This window comes from Acanthaster planci, linkage group LG05 (genome assembly GCF_054643075.1).
Source record: "Acanthaster planci isolate LZ-2023a linkage group LG05, COTS_SCS, whole genome shotgun sequence".
NCBI classification, from domain to species: Eukaryota; Metazoa; Echinodermata; class Asteroidea; order Valvatida; family Acanthasteridae; genus Acanthaster; species Acanthaster planci.
This window is the reverse complement of record NC_141781.1, coordinates 7,653,574-7,670,901: the sequence shown is the minus strand read 5'-3', so window position 1 is coordinate 7,670,901 and position 17,328 is coordinate 7,653,574. Positions and strand designations below refer to the sequence as shown.

At 42.9% G+C, this 17,328-nt stretch overlaps 1 protein-coding gene across 1 annotated transcript in view; it reads left to right on the top strand.

Annotated features, from left to right (window-relative positions):
* Positions 1–17,328, top strand: part of adamtsl5 (ADAMTS like 5) — a 77,036-nt gene that overhangs the window by 15,817 nt on the left and 43,891 nt on the right. Inside the window, exon 2 of the mRNA XM_087136626.1 lies at positions 8,215–8,312. The gene's annotated coding sequence lies outside the window, so the exon portion shown is untranslated. The remainder of the gene's footprint in view (positions 1–8,214; positions 8,313–17,328) is intronic.

Sequence of the window (17,328 nt, the reverse complement as noted above, 5' to 3'; positions counted from 1 at the left end):
TAACAGGTTTAGCCAGTTTCCTCGACATTAAAGATTTGATTGAGTTTCTGACCGATCAACGCTGACACGCCGGATTGTGGGTAGGGCAGTGGCTTTCCTAACAGTTAGGTACCAATTTTCCCAAGCCTTGTGATCAGTTGTAGGTAGGAGAACTGACATGTCAGCCCCAAGTCTCACTGGAGTCAGTGTGAATTGGCATAACAAATAAACCTGAGGTATTCTTAAACCATATCAGAACAGACGCACCAGAGCAGGAGATGGTGGGCCTACACTTGCACTTATTCAATGTTCAGTTCCTGACACTTATCTAAAAACTAAGGCTTATGAAAAAAAGGATGCTACCCAATGGGCACAAGATATTGTTCCAACGTTATTTCTGTGCCGAAATGACACTGTGACGTCAGTGCAGCAGCATTTCAGCCTTGAACCAACATCAAAAATATTCTATGCGCTCTGGTATATATGGCTGTTCCAATAGTTCATATTGCATTCCAACTAATAAAGCCCACGAGTTTCTCGCACTCTACTTTCCGTACTACGTTTTCAATCTAGGAAATAACTATTTCGGTTTGAGAAAAGATAATGTACCCTGGGTTGAATCAAGGAAATAACTATTTCGGTTTGAGAAAGGATAATGTACCCTCGGTTGAATCAAGGAAATAACTATTTCGGTTTGAGAAAGGATAATGTACCCTCGGTTGAATCAAGGAAATAACTATTTCGGTTTGAGAAAGGATAATGTACCCTCGGTTGAATCAAGGAAATAACTATTTCGGTTTGAGAAAGGATAATGTACCCTCGGTTGAATTGCTAACCGTGCAGAAACTGTATCCCATCATAACTTGGACATATTATCATCATTTTCGTCAAGTGCCCTGACACAGATATAACAGAATGCAAGAAAGAGGTCACTGTCCTGGCGCAGGTGCGCAGACTACACTTGTACTTGTACATGTATATAATCCAATGACAAGTCGTATAAGCACAATTTCCGTATGACATGCATACAGTATTGTTGGATTACAGCAAAGTATGTAGTCATTCATTTGGCTCTTTGACCTGCGTTTAAAAGAACCACCAGACTGTTTTGGTGTGCTGCACTCACCCCGGAAAGTTTTGTTTACCATAGGAATGTACCATTTTTTCATCATGCATGTCCTCTCCCGGGATCCGTAATCAAGTCAAACAAAGTAAGTCCAGCAAAAGAACAGTATGCAAAATGGTGCTCTCCTCCCACTCACTATGAGGACCACGGTTCGAACCCCATTTAGTGTGGTGTACAAATCGGATACTTCAGTCCTGAGCTCGGCTCTTTTAATGATGATACCCTTTTGGAACAGCTCCCCTTTTTAAAGCAATAAGCGTACAATTTAAGCAAAAAGTTGCAGAAAATTCTTGACTCCGGTTAAATTATAACTTCAAATAAAATGTGATTTTAAAAAACCTTATCAGCGTTAATATTCCTTAACAAAAATGGATAAAACATGTATACTTCATAAAATAGAACCAAGGAAACCTTAAGAGCAGGTCAAATATGCCCCTTTTAAATCAGGTTGAACGTTTTGAGAATTTTGAGGATGGGCCTTTATCCTATACACAATAGATCTTCCAAACAAGAAGGTAATACATACACAAAACGTGAGAGAGCATACCCCAAAAAAGTTCGGAGTGGGACTCGAAATTCAACAACGATTTCGCCACCAACCGCCAGCATTCATCTTATTGCATACATTTTACTTTTTTGAATGTGTTAAGTTTAGTTTGAACACAGAGGCGACGTAGTTATCTGACTCTTTCAATTTTGTCAGGAAAGGGTGAATTTGGTTGTATTTTCCTCTCAATCAAAAATTTAGATGGGCCAATGGGACAACCTTGCCTGTTTTGATTTAAGCACAGGAACAGAAACACAGGCAATCCCGTGGTTATAGCCATGGCGTGAGTCTGCAGTGGACCAATCACGAGTTAGATCACGTGACTTTTTCACCAAGTTCAACAGGTTCCTTTAGCCATTGTAAGGTTGCAATTACGACGTAATGAATTGATATAAAGATTCTGTTCTTGTCCACGACCAATGTCAACTTAACCAGCACCGGCCAGTACACACTTTTGAGAAGCAGAAAGGTAGGCCTATGCTTTGCTTGGAAGCAAAAATCAGTTACTGTATGTGGCCTATACGCAACATGTGATGTCGCTCGATGGAAGCATTGCGGCTTACTGGTTTCTCACAGTTTTGCTTACCTTGAAGAGTTGCTGAGTTGTTTTATTTTTCGCTTCGTGAACTTGGCTCTGAATTCACTTGGTTCTTTGTAAAAACCGCCCCTTTAAACACAACCAGGGCACTTGAATTTAGTCAGGTGGTCGGCTGGGAGATTGTCAGACGGGTGTGGGGGCACAGACTCAGGGTCAAGTTCCCACACATCCCTGGGGGCATGTGGGTGGGGAGGATACACTGCCTAACGCGGGGATGTACGGACCGAGCGCGGTGACATTAAGCCCCCCTTTTCCTCGATGGGAAATCGAATTAACGTTCGCTGTCTTCATTCACTGCGTGTCGGTTTACGTTAGCCCCGATGTGTTGGCAGTTTAACTTCGCACGTTGCGCCACGTAGAGTGTTACGTGTTCATTGTCAGTCTGTTCTAATGTAGTGCCTTTGCAGACATCACTGATAGTGACTCCTTGAGCACGAACCCCTCGCCCTGTAGTTTTGTTATGGCCGGGTTTGCCTATGCAGCATCATCCCCTCTAGCCTCTTCTTCAAACCATGCTCCACACATGAAGTCACCAAATTTTGGAGCCATGTACAATGGCAGTTCATTTCGATCTACATTGAACATCCTAGATTGCAACACAGAGTAGGGCCTTCCATAAAGGCGTGATGCTATTAATAGATTTGAGCATGGAGTTATTGACAGTGCCATGCTTAAAATCGATCGCCATTTTGTACTTTGCCTATTTCCTCACTAAAGACCGATTCACACTTGAGGCGAAAGCAGAAGCGATTCGTCACGATTCGTTTGCAACAAAAGCCGCTAGAGTCTGAGAGATGAAATGTGTTCCGCTTTAGCAGATTCTCAGCGCAAATATTTGATCTGACGTCTGAAAAATGGCGCTCGGTATCACTTCTGCGTAGAATATGACCCTGCCTTGTTACAGAGGGAGTAGTTTCAATGCATTTCCTCTTTGCCAAACTGCAAGGTAAACGACAGCATCCACGGACAATAATAATTCGAGACACGGGGACACTGTCCCTCGGGGATGTTGGGTTGGCATAATATTACGACACAATCTTTTAAGATCGCTATACAGGAAAAGAAACTTGAACAATGCAAAAATCCTGCCACTCTGGACCTCCTATCCAATGGATTTTAATCGCATGCTTGAGCACAACACAGTATTTGGTATTCCGGTACTGGTCCTCGGTCTTTGAATTTTAATGTAGGAGGATGACGTTTACTCCCAAATGCAAGTTTTTGTCCAGTGGCGTAATTCGGGGGGGGGGGAGGAACTACGTGCCCCAAATGACGGGAAGCAGACTGTTTAAACAAAATAAACTGAGATTTTATCCTTTGCAAGGGGTGACAAATAACCCTCTCTTCCCTCCTCCCCCCCCCCCTCTCCGGGCTCCAGATACTAAATTATGGTCTCTGAACGAAGCGTGGTGAATGATTTGATAGGAAATGTTTAAACCCTCTCTGTTGTTCACGGCGGAAAGGGGAAATGTCCGCATAAATTGATCTTGAATCAAGATTAAAATTGTTACAGCATGTAGCTTTTCGATAGCTTCACGGAAAGAGACGCGTCAGTTTTCCACTTTTAGCCGAGTCTTTATTTTGGGGGCGGCACAGACGACATAAATTCGCATTAATCAACACCCCAAAGCGGAGGGAAAAATTCTCTCGGCATTGTCGACACGAAATTCCGACTACAGAAAATGTGTAAGGTAGCTGTCGGTTAGACCAAGCATTTCGGAGTGCATGTGTATGATGCTCTTTTCATTTAGTGAGGCAAGGGAAATCCACGCTTTTCACAGGAAATCCACATATTTACAACTGGGAACTGGCAAGCCAGTTGGAAGCGTTGCAACATTCATGGCTGACGTTCTGAGGTCACCTCCGATTACAGGTTCGAAGTGACATTATTTCCATTGGGCGTTTCACAGATTATTGCCATCAGAAGAAGTTGCAATCGACAGGTTGATCTGAGAATCTATCGACTATACTGTCGGTAAGGGAGTGGGCAAACATCACCAAGGGAATTAAGATGAAGTCGTGGAATGTTCATGCTTTCATGAGCACTGCTCGGGACCTTTCTGTTTAGTACCGCTCATTCGGAGATAATAAGTGTCATATTATTCCCACATGACGAGGGTGAATGTGATGGGTATTTGTGGCGAGCGTTGCAATCTTTCTAATGTTGAAGGCTAGTCATACATACAGTGGATTTGAAATACAGGCAATATGCAATCCGATGAACAAAATAGTCGTAATATTGAAGAAAAAATCAGCAATATTCAATACTAAATAACGACATTTTCGAGAACTCTAGTCGAGCGTAACCAAAGGGGTGTCTACTGGCAGACTGGTTGGAGAATTTAGAAGCAAAATAAAACCTCTGATAGAGGTCAAATTAAGCCTTAAGGAGATCGTTAGAAATAACAAATCAGCATTGTGAAAGCAGATGAAAAATACAAAACCCGGATAGTTAAAATATGTCAAAGCGCAGGACGGTGTATTGTTAAAAGATTATCATGTCAATTGCTATTTTACTTGTGCATTCTCAGCCCAATTTGAACTCAAATCGGAATGGGTGAGAAATTCGATGTTGCAACGGGAAGTCAAAATCCAGACTGTGCGTCTGTTAACTTCAGTGTAAGTAAAATCTCTAGGTTCTCAGTTGGTTTCTTGTCTGGACAAGTGCCACACACAACTATCATGAGACTAGATGTAAACTTCATCGCATGTACACACGTTGGCAATCGTCTGTGTCTTCCGGGAAGCCGCTATAAAGGTATGACACACAGAATGTTATGTAGCACACATCCTGCTGATTTTCAAAGATAAATTTTCCTTTCGAAATGTGCCAGTTCTGTTTTGTTCGACACACTGCTTCAGGTGCAGATGGGGAAAGAACGAAATTCACAGTTCTAAAGAAACAGTTACCCAAACCGTTTAAACTTCATGGTAGTTGACTTGTTCAAAATGTCAATGTTCTTTTTTCTTATTTATTACGCGACAACGCTGACGGCATCCTTCTTTTGAAGCATTTAGTCATAGTGCCGTACTTAATGAACGGATGGGTAGGCCGTGATTCATGATTTGCTTTTCACTGCACAGTGCGGCACCTTGAATTGGAAAAAGTTGGAAGGTCGTCGCACAAACATCTTGATGAATGGAAAAAATCATCCGACGCGACATTGGCATCACAGTTATCTGCTGCAGGTTTAACTCCGCGATGCGCCCCCATCTTCCACAGAGATATACCTTATGATGGGAGTTATGTTTTCAATCAGTTGACTCTCTGATTGAATTAAATCCCGAATTCTCTCCTAAGAGGACCGGCGCCGAATCCTGACCCAGTTTTCCTGGTCTCTTTGGTCCGTGCCGCGCACCGGAGGTGGAACAATGTAACATTCTCGACGGCAATTAATGGCCATCCTGTCATGCCCTCGCGCGAGTGCCGACTACGATCACACGGCTGTGTGCGCGTCTTGAAAGTAAGTTTTAAACCAATCACGCCGCAGGAGTGCGACCTCACGAGAGGAAAAGCGCAAGAAGTCCTCGGGATACGCTAATGTTGTTTCTCTTGGACGAAATAAGAGATGTAACTTCAGTTCCGTTCGAGTGGCTTCCACGGGGCTACCGTGATGGGAGGTGGTGTGCTAGCTGCACGTCAAGGGAGCGAGATGTAAGGGCGAAGTCGAACTCGAGTAAACTCGTGGAAGCTACTTGAACGCACCCTGTAGTTGTTGATTTGATTGTTCACTCCTTAGATTCTCTTATGGGACACACGCTCTTATTTTCCTAAACTCGAGCCAGAGCTATAATGTGGTTTCTATTTGTGCTTTCCCGTGCTGGTCACCAGGGACATCTTCCTGGCTCAATCCACCGTGAAACCTTCTGACAGGTTTTACTGTGTGAATCTGGGTCTTTGTGAATTCTCTGATCGTTCTATCGCAAGGGTCAATAGTAAATAAGAATTTCTATGCCTACGTCCTTTGCGCGACCGGAAAGTAGTCCTGTGTACATGTATATGCGAAGAAAACATCTAAATGTGAACACACACAGTTATCTGCCAATGTCATGCATACCGTCTGTCGGCAGGGCTACTACTGACGGAATCATTTGGCCCCCCGTTTGGATGAGACGAAGAAAAGAAAGAAACGAAAGACAGAAAACAGGAAAATTTAATGCTTTTTTCAAGGATAGGCTCAGCTCGCGTGGGACTGTGGACTTTCGTGTTCAATAATTCAAGCCTGGGAATGTGATGTGGATATTGTCGAAGTCAGGAAAGGATGTGTAGTATCCTTGAAGCATTTTTTTTCTCTTGGGCCCTTGTATGAATCACGTTTATGTTTCATATACTTAAATTTAGTGCCTAGCAAATTTAATAATGCAGAACTGCTCAGCCCAATATTACCAGGTCAGTCAGGGATTTGGTGCAGCGAGCGTGCTTTCCTTACACATACTTGACACAACAGTGAATCAGAACGACCCGCCTCAAAATTAACCCATTTGCCAGACGTAAGGTTGGCAGACTTCGCTCTTCCCATATCCAGGGTGCTGGATCATGGAACAAGCTTACCCATTTCTTAGACACGCTGCAAAGCCTTGTGGGTTGCTTTGGGCCTAAACGAATACATGCGCAGTCAGCGCTCAAGTGTCACGTGCACACAGTTGACCCGGGCTATCCGCCCTGAGCAGAAGCACCCCCTCATCGGTTGAAAAGAGCCGTGTTGGTCGGAAGTGTTCATTTTGTTGGCAGCGATGTGACTGCAACACTTGTGTTTCATAATCGTTCATGAACCAAAAGGAACATCCATTCCTTTGCTGGGAAAAATTCTGCCCTCTTTTGCTCAGCTCGGAGCCGATATACAAATTCTACCCAATGAGGGCTTGAAGATATGACAATGCATTTTGAAGTCATTAGCGCCCTCCAAGGGTGCAAGGCACAAGGCTATGAGCCAGGGCGTGATGTTCAAACGACATCTAACATCTTGTTTCTCTAACAGAGAAATGTGGTGGTTCTGAGCATCAAGGTCGGAGAGCTCGGGTATAGAGGAACAGTTTTTTTTTTACTTGGTGGTTACTAGACCAATTTTCGAAAATGGCTTTCATTTGTTAAATATTATTGGCAGTTACCGTATCCAGGTTCTTACTTCAAAATTTTTATGTACACATAACCATTTGTTGTGCCTTAGAAATGATTTCTCAACCGGTAACATGTTGTAGATTTAACCATGACATCTTGTTAAAGTCGGTTCGTCGCGAAGTTGCCCTCACTTGTGCTCACGCTGGGTGTCTTCATACCAAACAGCCACTCAAAAGTCCCATTTTCTCGAAAAGCTTGGAACGTCGCCACTTATCTGGTCAAACTGCAAGTTATATTGACTGCTTGATCGGGTCTTGCTGGTGCTCCAACATAATACACAACTAGATGTTATTATGCAGCGAATACTAACGGTAATTCCAAACTTTGGGGTGCTTCTAAAAGGAAGTCAACATACAAGACATGGTGACTTTTAAACTGTACAACCTATATTTAAAGCACACGGATTCCAAACGTGATCCATCTCCGGACAGACGAGATACCGTCATACATTGAACATATTCAATGCGTATCACTAAAACACCTGTCCCTGGCTATCCCACTCAGCACGCTTCTAATCCCCACGTGCCTGTACTGAACAAGGCAGGTTTTCCGATGTCATTTGAAAGTCAGGAAATCAAAAATAGTATGCTGAGTAAAACCTGCTGAATTCCATACACTTGTCGGAGTTGACGGCCAATGTCAAGTGCTTGATGACTGGATGCACGAGCAAAGTACCCTGTCGCCAAGTACTGTTTCGGCCGACAGTTTCATTTAACAGGCAAGTTTTGTAAGCTGGTTACAAAGTAGCACAACATGTGCAACATCACAAGTTGAACATATCGAAAAATGACATGGAGTAATACCTCGGTGATAAATAACTGAAATTTTATCTCTTGGTTTTCCAGTCTGAGGGGACAGCAGTTTGACCCGGTGCGAACATCAACAGCCGATCCTCCTGAACTTATTACAGCTTGCACGGAAAGATTTCCGAGGTGAAAGCAAGGTAAGAATCAAGCGGGAAACCACAATCTAAGCCGTGAGTGAGAGTTGAACTATAGGCCTAGAGGGTTTGCATGGCTGCCATATTGCAGGCAAGTGATTTGTTCCACAGGGTATGAAGAAAGAGGTTTCCCTGTGGAACAAAACAACTGCCCTTCAATATGGCTACCACGCAAAGCCTCCATTGTAACTGGTGGTGTTTACTGTCTTATATTTGAGTGTTTACTGCAGGAAAAATCGATAAGCAAAACACTTGTGTTTTGTCTCACCTGTCACAGCATCGTTGTCTCTTCATTTTGCAATTTATTTTCCTCAGCTGTCAGTACAGTTTATAGGACAATGAACTAACGGCTCCCACATTTAGAACAGCCCCGCCTCAAGCAACAGTAGTTCTACGGAATTGTTCCCACGAGTTCATGTCATAAATTAAAGAAACATTGCCCGGATTTGCGCTTAATTCAAACGATTTGGCAAGTCGCATAGTAGTTGCTATTTCTTATAGTTCACGTTTTGATTGGTCAATCACCCCTCCAGACGCCACCATAAAGTAAAAAAGAATCGGGCAACGCTCTGACCGCCTCCAGGGCGTACCACGGCACCGCCCCACAAACAAAAGGCTGGGTCAACTTGTAACTGTTCGCATCGACACCAGCCGTGAACTCGGAGTGGCGACGGTGTTTGTTACCTTGCGGCATTAGAAATATAATTACTGAATAATTACACGAATTACATCCAAGATGTAAAAACACAAACAATGCTCCTGGCGAACGGCTGGTTTTTCTCACCGCTGCGAAGTGAATTATTCCCGGAGGTCAAAGAAAGGTGTCGACTTTATAACATCGCGTTTAGTTTCTGTTCATTTTCGTTCAGAACACCAAATTAGATTGGAAATTAACAAAGTAATTCAGCTGTTTAATGGTAACCAAATTGACGGAATAACTGGAACTTTTTAAAGGGAAAGCAGGGAATGTTAAGGGAAGGAATTAATGGAACAGACACAAAAACAGGATCGAAATAGGAGCTAGGCAACTCCATTTTGCGCGGGAACAATATCAGCATGTTAGAAGTTCCGGAAAGGACAGGCCTAATAAACTGTCCTTTATGCAAAGAGAGCAACTAGTTTGAGCATTTCGAAAATCGAAGGAAAAGTCACACAAAACATTTAAACTTCCCTTTCGCTGAAAAAGTTGTTCAAGTTTGTGACACAAAGCACAGTAGGCCTAATTATTATGAGAGTGAACTTGTGTGGGAATATATTTTGTTTTTCTGCTCAAAGTGGAGATTACATCGTTACCTTCCACTGTTTTTCTGTAGCTGTTTGTATGTTGAGCTGTGATGTGGTAAAGTACCCGGGTGGACTTTCGCCTCGAAAATATCATAAAACATGCATCCGACGAAATCTGAAACAATAACAGCAAACTAAGGCTCCCCCGGGCCCATAAACATCCCACGGACCCGTCAGGATCACTTTGGAAACCCTGAAAAGCAGTAAATTTTCCGAGTGGCCACGTGACCTCCGGTGGGGATGATTAACCTTGTCGCTGAGGGGCTTGAAACGACGAGTTCGCCAGAGATGCAAAGAAAGGAACGAGAGGAATGGGCCTGGCGCAGCAAACATCACGGCTGTCCCAGCTGCCAGCCCCTCTCACGCCGAGCTATTCGAATTGGTCGGACTTGGTAGCCCGTAAGAAATTCGTAATTTAGGAGGTGGGCGCGAGCCAAGCCCTTGGCGAAGAAATGCCGGACATGTGTAAAAGGGAGAAAATGGCGACTGACTTACAGCCTTTGTGATTGAGCTTGATTAACTTAAAGGTTAACGAAGTGAACTGTTCAAGATATATCACAGCATGATAAAAAAAACAGCGATAGACGTGCGTACGTGAACATGTGAACAATTTCCCTCTCCCCATTACCTGAAGACAGATTAATACTAAAAATCTGAAGTTCCCCTTTGACGTTAAAGATGTGGCTAACCTATAAAATGTTTCTCTTATGTTGTTAAACTGTACTCTCTAATTTCAAGGGGAAACTGTTGTTGCCTCTAAAAAGTGATTTTTCACTTTATCCTGGAGAAAAATAAGGGACAAGACGATTACAGAGCAGTTAATTCAATGGATAAACTTCTGCCTCTTTCAATTCTACATTACTCATGTAGCTAGCCTACTTTTATTTTGTTTCATGCCCTTCAAATCGCCTGGTTCAACAGTGTCCGTATATAGCATATACAGTGAAATGAACTCCTGAAGCAAAAAAGCAGCCAAAATGAACATAAATCTATCAAATAATAAGACTAGAACAGGACATTTGTCACAATCTGCCTCGAGCAGAAGCATCACCTCATCGGTTGAAAAGAGCCACGTTGGTAGGGAGTGTTTATTTTATTGGTAACGATGCGAATGTAACGCGTGCATTTCATTGTCGTTTGTGAACCAGCGAAGTTCGGTTCCGACCAAAGGAGACTTCGTTGCTAAGGAAAATAAATTTCGCGCCCTCTCTTGGTCCAGCTCAGGGCTCATGTGCCGTTGATAAGGTAGCACAAGTGACATTAGAAAGCTGTTTACAATATTTCAAATGTAGTCCTAAAGCTGAAAATGCCAAAATCACGTTGTAAATTTGAATATTGTAATTTTAAAGATGATCGTAGCTTCATGTGTTCCTTGAACACAAGAAACTATGATCTTGTTCAGTGAAGGTGTCATTTTCAGGGCGGCGGTGATTTTGATTTATCATATTACATCTTCAAACCTGGGACCGTAATCTGTCCGAAAACTAGAATGGCCTTCAAGGTCACTACAAAATCGGAGCTTCCTGTGGACTTTACAAACGCTGAACTGAACACATTTACGAAAATAGGCTCAATATAAGCCTTTTTATGTCTTCTCTTTAAAAAATGGTTTGTACAATTTTGTACAAGCCTGAATGCTACGTTATATCACGATCCTAGATTTCACGTAGGATGTTACTGTTATTTTTTAATCTATGCCAAGTTTTAAATTACAAAATGCGGCTCAAGTTATCCCTTCGACAGTTGACGAAAGTCACCGAGTCGTCATTTTTTGGTATGATTTCTTTTTAACATTCGCAGAGCAACCCACTTCTTCTGGTGTTGTCAGGCCTCGTAAATTTATAGTGATCCCCGTGTCATTAGTTTACACTGTTTGTTTTGACAATTTGCCATTTTACTTTCCACTAATGGCATACGCACCACGCGGCCTCTAAGTTTCTCCTTTTGAAGATGTTTTTACGTTGTTTTGATAAGACCACAGCCATTCCGTCACGTTCATGGGACATGCAGTGAGCGGTGCCGAAGCTAAATTGAATCGGACAACACACGGAAAACCAGGCTTGTAACAACAGGTGTAAATAGGCCAGCTGGAGGCTCAATATTCCGGGTCAGGAATTAATTTCGATTTCTCACCTCCCCGTATGAGGGCGTTTTAGCACCGGATGATTGACACCCATTTATGCGGTGTAGCGTCCATTTCCTCTTATGTCGAACTGCTCGCTACACAGTGCCCGGAATTTTGGTGTGTTTTTTTCAACAATGTCCTTGTTTTGAAGCTTACATTTGTCGTTTTAGTGCAGCTTTATCAAGGGCATGTTGATTTTTTCGCGGCCACTTTTCGCATGGGTGCTAATCGGAAACTCGCCGGAATTTCGTCCGGCTGAGTAGGTTTGTGAAACCCGAGAGAAATATTAGCTATTCATGGGAGGATACAATGCTTGCTTGCGTGAATTAAGTGTTACAAAATGGCCCAGACACCAGTTGTGTCCAGACGCTTGCCAACCGCATAAATCAGTGCCCACTCTGCTGCGCTTTGCTGTGGCAGGTCGAACATGTTAGGACCTCCTACCGAGAGAGAGAGAGAGAGAGAGGGGGGAGCTAGTGAAATCATTCTTTCGCGAGCCCAATGAAGCTTGCTGTTTGTGCTTCATGTTCGAGAACGGATGGCTGCTGGTTAAAGAAACATGATACAATTAGGGAAAGGGATGGCGAACCTCCAGTCGATCATCTAGCCGTTTTGCCTCGGTAAACCGATTTATGCATCATTTTGTCACCATGAAGACGGTCAGGGCCTTGACATTTTGATATCCTTAGTTCAGCATTCTCTCTCCAGCATTTTAAAGATTTCTGTCTCAAAGATGAACTTTGCACTATCGAGTTTAAAGTATGTGTCAGGTGAAGAAAAGTGTGATAATTCGGTACATCGGGGTGTAGCCCCTCATAAGACAAGTTTGATCTATTTCACATCAATATACCATACCTTTGCAGAGCATGACCCAATTCCAATCGAATTCAAATTCAAAATTTTCATTTGGAGGGAGTGAACGGTCACTCGAACGGAGTGCATTTTCACTCTTTTGGATTTCGAGAGCACACGGTCCATTCGCACTTTCATTCGCATGGTCACGTGATCAAACTTCACTGAAAATATTTTCGGCCAACATTAGCTACACTAAAAGATAGGATCATTCAAGTAATAATCCTACTTTCAATGAATCTATAACTACCCCAACTAAATGGTCATGTCTCCTTCATGCTAAAATGGCAACTCTCACCATGCTATGTGTACATACAATGTGGGAGGTCCATGCAAAGTCTACAGAGGGCCGAATAACCACCTCCTATTTTCATATTCAGTTGTGAACAAGACGGCAACCACTGCTTTCACTTGTTAGAAACAGCTTGAGAACCGGGCAAGGTTAATCTACCAGTTACCTCCTTATATCCACAGGGGGTCTGATAATACCTCTCTTTCCCCTGGGTGGCAGGCCTGTAGACCGAGTATAAAGTTGCTAGTCGGCTGTCAGGAGCGCCGGTACCCCAGGAAGTAATTGGGATTCTGATATGACTGTCTAATAATAGTTCCCAATTATTTCCAATTGCCCGTCCCATCGGACAGGCAGATAAAAGCACAGGGTTATGGCTCGTCAATCCGGGAGCCCGCAGTTTCCAGCCAGAGTACATGTACTTGTTTGGACAATACCATGCTTTACTGTGTTGAAGGTTATACTAGTCCTTGCCATGCATTTCCAGCATGGACTCGCAAGACAGGTGTGCGGCTTAACACTGCCCTTAATTTCCTACCTCCATGGCCCTACTCACAGTTAAAAAGTCCCTAACCTATGTCTTTTCCTGGGTAGGAACAAATGCAAGAGTTACTAAAACAGAATGGTAACCTTCCTTGACTGTATTTTTAACAAGACATTGGATCATTTCAGTTTATAGTATTGCATTAAAATTACATTTACCCAAAAAAGTAAAAGGTATTTGGACTCATTCATGAATTTGCCCGGGACTTTGTTATCCTATTGCATTCTCTGTGTCTACCTGTCATACGATCACCATTTACACTTGTCATTAAAATGCCGTATACCAAATAGAGATAGTGTGTTAGTCGGTTATAGGATCGGATAGGAACGATGACAACTTGTTAATTAGTGTCCTGGCGCAATAGGGATATCTGTACAGAGATCGATAGGCGCCATCGTTATAAACATTCCTTTCCCAAAGCGAGGAATTCCTGTAGTTAAAATACATGTACGGGGTACTTTCAAATCAGGAAGCGAGAGACGCAAATGCAAGCTGCATGGTTCGGATTCCCGCCAAATGATATCAACATCTCCAAATACGCAGACGGCGTATTTACCGCGCCTTGCATGCAGGGCATTTGCAATGATTTATACTTTGTTACATTCTGCAGCAATTATGAACAAGTACTCGTGGGTATATTGTGCAAGTCATGGATCACATTTCAAACATTCCTGCATTTAAATTACGGCAAGATACATTACTCTCGTTACCCTTTCTGCCTTTATTTTCTCAAAGATGTACGACATCTTCCTGCCGAAAAACATGACCAGAGGCATACTAAAGTCAAAACGGAATTCCCCCGAAACATTTGACGTTAACGTGTGAAAGGAAAGGCTTGCACGTTCGTACACGCATCTTAAGACGTATTTTGGGCAGTTCTTCAGACTGAAATGTTTCTTAAATTATGTAACATGGTCACTTAGGAGAAAAGGAACAATGAAAAATCGCAATACAAACAAGGACTGTATCAGAAGAGTTATACCAGAATTTTGCTTTTACAATCGGAAGCGATGACTTACAGAGCTTACTGCTGTATACTGTATTTTCTGTCAGGCCCTTTCCTTCAATTGGAAAGCAGTTTACAAGTCAGGGTTAGAGCCCTTATCTCCAAACCTCTTGAAACATGCACTTATGGTACTCCAAGGGGATAATGGCTAGCCTGTCATCTGCCTGAGGTGCTATTTTTTCGTGCTCGGGTGACAGAGACCACGCTTGCAGGGGCCTGACCCCATCGTCCGGTCGGGAAACCAGTTGACTCCTCGACAACGGAGTTATCTACATTGATTCTACCAAGTGCCCAAGCGTTTTGTTGGGCGCAATCGTATTCACGTCAGCTGAAGATAAGTGATGAAAGGTCTCCGGGGAGGCAGAACCGCGGCCTTATAAGAAGCAGAAGTGCTTGGTGGCGACAGATAGTTAGTGCAGTGGGTCAGTGGCCGCTAGTGTACCACTTTTTATACCACAAAAAGATTCGCTCTGAATTCCGGAGGAATTTTGATGCATTGGTAATCGATACTTTTGGAGAACTCAGCATACTATAGTACCATAAGGGATAAGTTGTTTTTACATCTCCAGATATGCTGTTTGAAAGTGGTTCCGTGCACAACGGAGATTCTAACAGATATGAGGTAACAAATACTTAATATTAAAAAAAAAAGTTTCAAAGTACCGCGAAGGATATCATGTTGTGTTTGATAGGGAGGGGGTGACACGTGGACGCTTGATTACTAGGGCGGTCACCGTAAAAATCAATCCTGATTTAAGGACCGCCATTCTGTCTCGCATCTTTTTTCTTTTTTCTGCACTAGGCGTCGTGTGGCAACCCATGCCAGTCTGTGAATTATTTTGTCTACGAGTGTTGTCACGATCTCCAGTCGAGTTGCACATATTTGGTAAACTTTCTCAAGTGCCTATCACCGAGGATGACAAACCTTTCACATAACAGCATTGTACTGTGAAGAGAAACGTTCCACGATTGTCTTTAAAAAGAGTAATTGGATCCAGCTATCCGAGGAGCAGGAAAGGCGTTTCAATCCCCGCCAGAATAGAGGACAATGAACCTTTTCTCGAAAAGATAATGGGCAAAGAGGTGAAAAACCTGTCGCATCTCGTGTGCAACTTCAAAAATAGGTGTCTTGGAAGATCCACCGCTGATTCCATTGATAGAGGCTAGGCGGCTTTCATCATATCTGGACTGCGATTGTGCCCCGGATGCTGGGGATTTGTCAGTGTTTTCATTGAGGCAAGTGTTCTTAATTACTCGGCAGACTTATTTTTGGCGCGACATCCCAGGCGCATGTACCGGACGGAACAGCACGATCCAAGTCCCGCCTAGAAAAGTATCGCGACAAAATGTTGCAGCTTATATGTTGTCTGAAAACTGCGTGTGAAACTTGTAGATTTCTATCAGTTGCGGAAGCTGCTAACGTGAACCTGCCCGAAACAGCAGCTTCCCTAAATGCTTTTCCTTTTTATCTTTTTCCCCATTTACCGGAGAGGGGTTGGAATCAAACACCCTAAAATCCTGTATTTCCTTACGGGAGATTTTAAGAGTAAAAAAAAACAAGTATAAGAGATATGTCGTGAAACATGGACATTAACATGCATCTACACTTCCGAAGTTTGTATCTTTAAGTAAATATCTTTGCTGCCGTTTCGGTGCGGGGGGTTGCTGGAACAGTTGAAGTAGTCCACATTGCACCAAGATGACGAGGCTCAGAAATTTCTACTGAGGCAAATAGTATTTTGACATGGCCATTCTAGCTTGGTTGTGTCGGAGGATAATATGCCTAATGTTCACACAAAATGGATTTGTGCGAACACTTCATGCACTGCAGTGTAACGTGCCTTTTAAGTGACCATTTGCGACGGGAAATTCCATGGCGGCGTCATTTTCTAAAAAAGACAACAAACTAAGACTGACGAAGAGAGGTAACAAAAGCAGTGTTTCTCATAAGGTGTAATGATGGCATTCAGGCTCTCTGGTGACAACTCTTTTTTTCAGACCAGAGGTAATTGGTCGTTCTTACAACCTGTGGCTAGACATAATGGGCTTTGTACATTGTGCTTGAAGGAAGCAGTTGGTCACAATGTTTATGGTGGCCCAGAAAAGGCACAAATTTTAGTTATTTTTTTGTATCTTTAGACATACAGAATATCAAGTAAAACAATCAGCAATGCAATCGGGGCTGTCACGGAATGAACAACTGTCATAAAAATGATAGGTTCATCCAAATCCCCGATCACGGACAAAATATGAAATTTTCCCCCTTTGATATAGGATACCTCTTTCCCAAGTGTTTTCATCATGATTTTATGTAGGCTCTTTTTTACTACACGTTCAATTTTCCTCAATTTTCGCAAACCGACAACCGTCTTTTGAAGGCCACCGTTTTCGAACCTAAAAATCGGGTCCACGGAACTTCCGCAAGCCCCTCTAAAGGCTGATCGTCGTGGTCAAAGAAAGGGATAGTTCTTCAAATCGGAGCGTTGGCGTTCTTCAAACTGACCAGTGGATATAATCCAGACGTGAGAAATAAATCGGCCATTGAGTTGAAACTCTCCAGTCAGATACCTTTCAGTGTTCCTTCACTGAAGACTGAACCTACGACACGACTAGTTTGGAATGGACACGCTAAAACCAGTCGCGTTTCGCAGTGTATTATTTGAAATGCAGCATAAGTTGGAATTTATCAGAACTGTTTTTGTTTGTTTTTTTCAAGATATTAATATTAATTCAAAAGCACATATAAATCTCTTTTGTTATATTATTCATGACTCATGTCGTTCAGGGTGGGGCTAAACGGCTGGCCTCACCCAAGGGTCAGTGATACCACCACAAGTCCTCAGGGATGCGGGTTAGCTATTTAATATGTCTTTCCTCTTCAGTCAAGGAGACCAGGAAACCATCCATAATGCAACTCTG